Here is a 7,652-nt window from a genome sequence, read left to right on the forward strand (position 1 = left end):
AAATTATAACAAAATCAGTCTTTACTATTAGCCAGTACTCACTGTTCTGCTAGTTGGGAAGGTATGGGAATTTTTTTTGATTGCTCAACTACAGTAATTGCTGCCAGATGGATGCAATTTTAAGATCATTATTCGTAATCCTTCCTGTGCCCTCAGTATTTTATCTTGAAACAATTGCAATTAAGATGTTCCGCAGCAGTTTTTTGCTGAGACACATTCTTTCCTTGCTCACCCAGGTTAAAAACACTACTAAATTAATCATTGTACAATTTAGCTGAGGAGTATAGCTTTGTTGATACGCTGTTATTTTTAACATTTAATTAGAAAGAGTCAGAGAGCTGATTAGCAGTAGAGTATGACAGCACAGATCATAAAGACTCAGATGCAAACCTAAGTGCACTGTCTTGTTCCACCATGGGCGGGTGGCAATTAGGTGTGTAAGCAGAGCTCTCCTGGCACGAAGCACAGTGATACCTGAGTGAGGGGAGATCTTGCCAGTGGGACCTGGTTTCTTTGTCAGATATGTGTGAACTGATCTGATGGAGACCCAGAGGAACCAAATACACCAAGGGCAATCAGCAGCCCAGAGGGCTCAAGTTATGTCTCTAGGGATGGATGTTTCACTTGCTTTTCAGAGCTGTAAGGCCAGAATTTTAACTTATAATATTATATCTACAGAATATATTCATATAAAGCCTAGATGTGACTTTATTAGTCAAAAAAAACAGAGCCAGGGTGCCTTTGGCCTCCCTCTGCTTTAACACTGCCCATTTTTGTAAAAGCTCCCTAATTTCACGACAGTGATGTGACTGGACAACTTTCCCAGCCAGACAGCAGATCTAGCCACTGCTGCTAAACTGTCATGAATATACAGAAACCATTGACCAAAACCAATCTCCGTTTTATAGATGCATATAGTAGGATTTTAGTCTAGCAATATACCCTGTGTTGCTTCAGCTGTAAAAACTATTTGTAAATATTGACCAACTAATAGCCATTACACAGCTATACCAAATTCAATTTACATTTCATTCACTAGAAAGATTTCTACCAACTAGACAAGGAAATGGATCAGACTATAGACCTTTAATAAAATCGTTTGTTACAGAAATGAACAATTTGCTGGGTGTAGTCCAAGAAAAGCTATGATTTCCAGGCATGTTGACAAATCACTCTTTCAGTTCTGTGCCTTCTGAGCTTACCATTTTGGCCTCCTTTTTCAATTTCTCCATACAGTGTGTTTCTTATAAAAATTATTATTCCAGTTTGGCATAGAAAATGGGTTGATGGAAGCATATATGGTTGAAGGAAAACCTTTTTGTTAACCATTAATTCCTATCTTTGCCTAATATTTAAAAAATAGGAATAAAGTTTAGTCCCCAAATACTTTGATTTTTATTTGAATTTTTTAATAAGTTGTTTTCTGTAGTCTACCTTAGGCACAAAAGTTTCATAATTGTTCTGCAAAAGTATAATGCAACAAAAGAAAAGTCAGTTCCAAATCTCCTCAAGTGACAGCCCAGATGCCCCATGCTGAAGGACTTCACTAGACACAATGCATCTCATCAGTGGAAAAAATTGCTCCGTGGGAGATAGATTCTGATCTAATTAAAAGAGCTGGCAAAGGGGAAATAACCACACTCCTTATTCATCTGCAGAACTATCCTAACAGGCTTCAGGTTAGGGCTCTTAAGAGGGTTTGTCCCAGCTGTTACCTCTTTCATGACTCATCTGAAGAATATGAACAGGCAACAGCTGGAGCCTGGACTCTGCCTTTTTCTACAGTAATCAGGTGCCAAAATGGGAGCAGATACCGGTCCTGAGGTTCTCCAGTCCTCCTTTCTGGGTTGGCAATACTCCTAGTTACTGCAGCAGCATAAATCCCTGCTAAGCATGAGCTACACTGTCTGTCAGGCCACTTAGCACGTGCAGTTTTGTTCGAGCCCTCATTCAGGCCATGCACCCATTTACACAAATGTGAGCTTTGTGAGTCTGCCCGATGGATGCTGTAATGACTCTGATTCAGCACAGCCCTTTAGTGCATATTTAGCTCTACAGGCGTTAGGTTCATCCTCATTCAGGAGAGCGTTATTCATAAGGTGAATTTTGAACTTGCTGCATGAGGCTGATATTACTGAGACACCTTCTAACCTTTATTACTTGAATGCGTTGCAGGATTCTGAAAAATGATGGTAGATCTATAAAGTACTGAGGTTCTAGTCAGACACTCACTTCATGGCATTTTAGGTTTGAGAATGCTTTATTACAGCTTGTACTGTAAGGAAATATTTTGACTGCATTCAGATTGGAAGGGTTTAATTGAATCTTGATTTAATGGACTTCTGTGGAATAGGAAACTTACCCCACAAAGTCAGGGCCAGAGACTGAAAGATGGCAAAATGTCAGACAGGTTATGTAAGTCATGCAATTCAAAGAGCACTTTAATTTACTTTCCTGCAGAGACTGTTTATACATTCTGTTTATATAGCAAGACAATGATGATGTTATCTCACTTTTGCTTTGTTTTGAACACCCAAGGTTAATGTATTAAAACAAAAAAAAGGGTGACAAAGTCAGGATTTTTCCCAGGCACTACATTGAATATATTATTTGGAATAAAGATTGGTGTTCCTGGTTTTATTTTAGATCAGTATGCTTAGTGTTCATCCCAGCCAGCAGAGTAAATTGGTGGAGTCTTCTTGCAAGCAGAAAAACCATAAATGTCATTTTAAAACTGCTCAGTTTATTGCAGAGGACAAGATGAAAATGGGATGTGTTCAGGAGATGTCAGTGAGATCCCTGTGCCCTACCGGCTGCTGGGAACTGTATCTGGTAACTCTTGTGTGCTCCTACCTAGTATGGTAGTCCATTACTTAAAGTGCAATAGCTTCAAGACCATAGGTAGGTTTCAGAAATGGTCTGGACAAAATGCTTACTGTCTCAGGAGATTTATTGATTAGTGAGAAGAAAGCACTGCATAGCAATAGCTTTCTTAATGTCTAGAGCTGCTATAAGCATGCTATACACGCAGTCTACAACACTTCTCCATAGCTTCACAGCTTGAGGAGTGGAGCTATGAGATGGACTATAGAGCTATGGAATAACTTATCTAGTGGTTCAAAAGGAGAGTAAGAAATCCAAGCTGCACCTATTTACTGTATTACTGCAGATCACCTACTTGGCAATCATAGGCAAAGGTTCTAGACAGAACCTTTCTTTTTAACTCAGATCCAGAAGAGGTATGAAAATCCTCCTTTGCTGTCCCAATTTTTTTCAGACCATCCCCTCCTACTAAGAAACTTCAAGAGATGCTAAGATGTGGATTGTAATATACATGTCAGACAGAGAGAAACTGGAGAGTTGAACATGGACCCTGTTCCTGCCTCAGTGTCTTGTAAACAACCTACATAAACAACCTACATAACACCTTAAGTTATCGGGTTGATGGGGGAAGCAGATTATTTGGTCAGATGAACCAGAGACTTAATGGATCAACATGGATCTCTGTTCCAGCTGATGCACAAGTTAGAGTATGCAAGGTAGTCTTTGCCCCAACACTTTTTAGCTCACAGCCCCTTGGTGTCAGAATGAAAAGCCCTCAGCAAGGTTTTTCTGAATTTTCTATCCAACACAATTTCTTCTTTTCCCTTCTTAAGTAAAGAATGGCATTATGTGACCCTTCTCTTCCCCCCATATATTCAAAATACTCACGTGTAAGAGCTTGGGTTTGTAGCAAGTCCATGCATACTTGCAAGGATAAGCAGGACACAAGCCCTGCATTACTTTCCACACACTCTCGCTTTCCATTCCCTTCATGACTTAATGAACTGTCCCATCCTCTCTCTCAAGGCCCCAGCCCACCAAGTAACCACTGATTCCTCCTAACCTCCTCTATGCCCATGAGCACTGCTGACACTTCCCAGCCCTGTCAATCCCCAGCAATCCCTCTCTGGTCTCCTCCTCGCCCTTTTCCAGCAAGCTATACTGGCATGATCATAACATTGGATTTGCTATTCCCAAAATAAGGACAAAAGTGGGTATAAAAATGTTATGCTTGCCTACATCGTTAAAAAGACTAGTATTGACAAAACAAAGACTTTGTTTTCCTTCCTCATGGAAACAAACATAACAGATTCCATTAAAATGTTCTCCCCCTCTGGCTTTTAGCATAAAACAGCAGCTCAGCTCAGAATGATAAGTTGCTGGCCTCCAGTCTTGTCGGTCCCCAACCCTCTTTGCTTCTGCCCCACAAAATCAAATAGCTCTAAGCCTTTCTTTTCCGTGTCAGGGAGGACTTTTTCTTCATTCTTCTTTAGTCCTGAATCCCCTGGAAATCACATGTCAAGATCATTTTTCTTTACATCTAGATCTTACCAGGGTACAATCCTAGACAGACACCATCTCCAGAAAACCTTCCTTTAACAACTTCAATTACTTCCTCCTACCAAGCAGGTAGAGCTGCTTCCCAAAGGAAATTGCTGACAGGCCATCATTGGCCCAAACCACTTTGGAAACTGCGTACAGCTGAACTCTCTTGTGTCCCTAGTAAAGAGCCTGTCCATCCTGTGTAAGAAGGTAAATATTTTCATGATTGTCTGATAAATATATACTTATTTCATACACACAGTGTTTGACCGTACAGTTCAAAACAGCTCCTAGAGCAACCAGTTTTCCATTCTGCCCCAGATTTCCCAGTGGGTGACATCTCCTTCTAGTGAATCAGAGGTGATGGGTCCACAAAACTCATCCTCTGGGTTACCGAATGTCATTTCATCTGAATTATATTCCCCAGATCTGTATGACAGCCTGTTTAGTATTGCGCTGCTACAACAAGAAATGCACAAGAACTGTTTTACAAGTACTAAATTCATGTTAGTAACAGAGGAGTACTTGTTTTAATTAGGCATTTCAGGGCTGCATACTATACTCATGACCAGAGCTGCTGGGCAAACATGGGTTTGCAGATGTGTCCAAGGGTCTTCACTGGCTGGGAATTATATGCTGTGCAGCCAGGCAATCACAGTTCCTGGAAAAATTTAGTCTTTTCTGATGATAATCCTTTCTTGCAGTTTCCACAGAAACCATATTAATGTAGAAAGAGTGTTTATTTAACAGGACATTGATGTTGGATGAAAGAGACCTTCTCAGCTCAGCTACAGACTTTATTACAATGTTAGGCAAGTCACTTTAAAGATCCTGTGACTCATATTCTTGTATGTAACATGAGGGTAAGCAATTTCACATGCACTCTTAATTAATGTTTTGATGAGTGATAGAATATGTGCCCAGATTTCTGATCTCTTCTACTGAAGGAGAATCCTTCTCTCATCTAATCAAGCTAGTAAAAGGTGCCTTGAGGGGAACAGCCTTTCTGACAGTTGTAGACAGAGAGGATAGTTAAGAATAAATCCAAGAAAAAGTAATTTATACACACTTTTAACTTGGGCTATATTGAGTACATCCCATTTTCATTATCCAACAGAAACCTGAAAACAAGTGAAATTTTCCACCCAACATCAATGACTGTCACAAATCCTCTAACCTCTCTTGAATGAAAACATGTGCCAAGTACTCTTAGAATATGTCATCAGATTTTTTTGTTATAAACCAATACCTTAATGACTTGATCCAAGAAAAACAATTGTGACCTAACAACCTTAACCGCCCCATAAGTGGCACAGATCCTAGCTCTGCTGGGGCTGAGCTACCCATTCAGCAGAAAGTTTGTCTGAGTATTGAATTTTAAACAGACAAAATCAATGACAGTCCCTTATCTTCTCCCATACAAGATTCCGATGGCTTTTGCTTCCCATTTTAGAACACCAGTGCATGCTAATTTAGAGTATGAAAAAACCAAGGAGTAAAATGTACTAAGAGTTGATTTTTCACAAAAAAAAGAGGGAATGTTCTAAAGAGTGTTTTATACACATTTCTATCGATAGGATGCAATTGATACAGCTGGTTTTAGAATGAAATCAATGGGCATCTCTTTGTAGAACCCAAGGCACTGTATCACCCCAAACACTTAAAAGCCATTTGTTAGAGTACTGCTCTCCATTGCTTTTCCTTCAGTCAAACTTAATTGAAGGGATTCAGGTGACAAAACAGTGTAAAGGGATGGAATCAGCAAAGTAAGGTGAAAGCAAAAGGTGCCTGTGAAAAGAAGAGGATTTGCAAGCTGCCCTTGAAGCTGAATTTTTCCATTTCCTAAAGAAGGTCCTTGTATAAGTCATTTAGTCTGTCATTTATTCCAAGATGGCTCAACTGATATTCCTTGGGACTGGCTAGAGAATAAATACATAAGCTAAAACAGTAATCCAGATTCCAAGATCACTCAAGCTTCAGTTTATTTGCCCAAGACTGCTACCTTATAGCTGCACGTCAGTAACACCAATGTTTAGGGAGTGAGTACCTCCCCTCTTGGAACTGCACCAACATATTTCTCATCTTCTAAGCAGCCATAGGGTGTCTGTACAGTTTCAATTTTATTCACAATTTACCTAGGGTGAATTGGATTCAGTGGCCTGAATTCTGATTTAGAGCTATAGGCCCAGTTCTTATTCACAATAAAGCTCTCTAATGAATTGTTTTAGAGACACATGGAATTAGGGAGTAAATAAATTCAACCACTTTAACATTATGTATTCAGCTATGAATACGTGCTCAAAAGTGTTACATAAAACTGGTCATTTCCAATGGAGAAGCTATAACCTTCTTGGTGTCTCTCCTTTCAGCCATTAGGGCCGTGTAAAATGGACTTAGTATAAATGAATCTTTGTACTGATTTCTATTTCTTCATTGCCAGTACTATGTCATTCAATTACCCTTCATCCCACTGTGTGACTAGAATTTTTTGTCATGAACCATTTTTAAAGTCTACAATGATATGAAAGAGGAAAAAAAGTTTTCCTTCAAAGAAGTCAAGAAGAATAAGATTGATGACTTTTGTTCATGAATCCAACAGTTTAAATTAAAAAATCCAAAGCCCTCATGACTCTAGTTAATTGTACTTTGGAGATGGGATTTCAATATTTAACTTTCTGCAGGTATAATGAAAACTTTCCTGCACATCGAATGATTTTTAAATTTTTTTTCTCCTAGTATTTCATCATAATCTTTTTGTTATGGGAATCAGAAATACAGGAGACATTTCAAAACCAGTCAGTTGAGACAGTAAGCAGTTAAATAACTCTGGAAAAGAATGCCTTAATGCTGCAAAGATGTAAGCATGTGCTGAAATGTATGCATGAAGAGTCCCATATGTAAAATTAATTGCCTAAATCAGCACATAATGATGATGCAGCACAATAGTACAAATAAACTAAAGTGATTACATGGACAAAAGCTGTATTTTTTCCTTGTAAAAAAGATAATGATTAGAATATTGCATTTCCTTCCTGTCTTTATTTGAAAGGGTGCAAAACAGAGATAAGTCACACAGCTCCTCCTGGGCAGTCATATTAACTCTGACGGAGGTCTTGCTCAGCTCTTCACCTCTCTGCAGTCTGCAGATTAGAAAACAGGCGCCCAGAGCACTTTCTCTCTTGCCATTGGACTCCAGTTTTATATCCCCGTTTCAATAACTGTCGCATGAAGTGATCTCCATCTAGGACACACTTTTCACAAGGTCTCTTCCCCCCCCCCCCCTCTTT

Source organism: Calidris pugnax, unplaced genomic scaffold, assembly GCF_001431845.1.
Source record: "Calidris pugnax isolate Ruff unplaced genomic scaffold, ASM143184v1 scaffold11, whole genome shotgun sequence".
Taxonomy (NCBI): domain Eukaryota; kingdom Metazoa; phylum Chordata; class Aves; order Charadriiformes; family Scolopacidae; genus Calidris; species Calidris pugnax.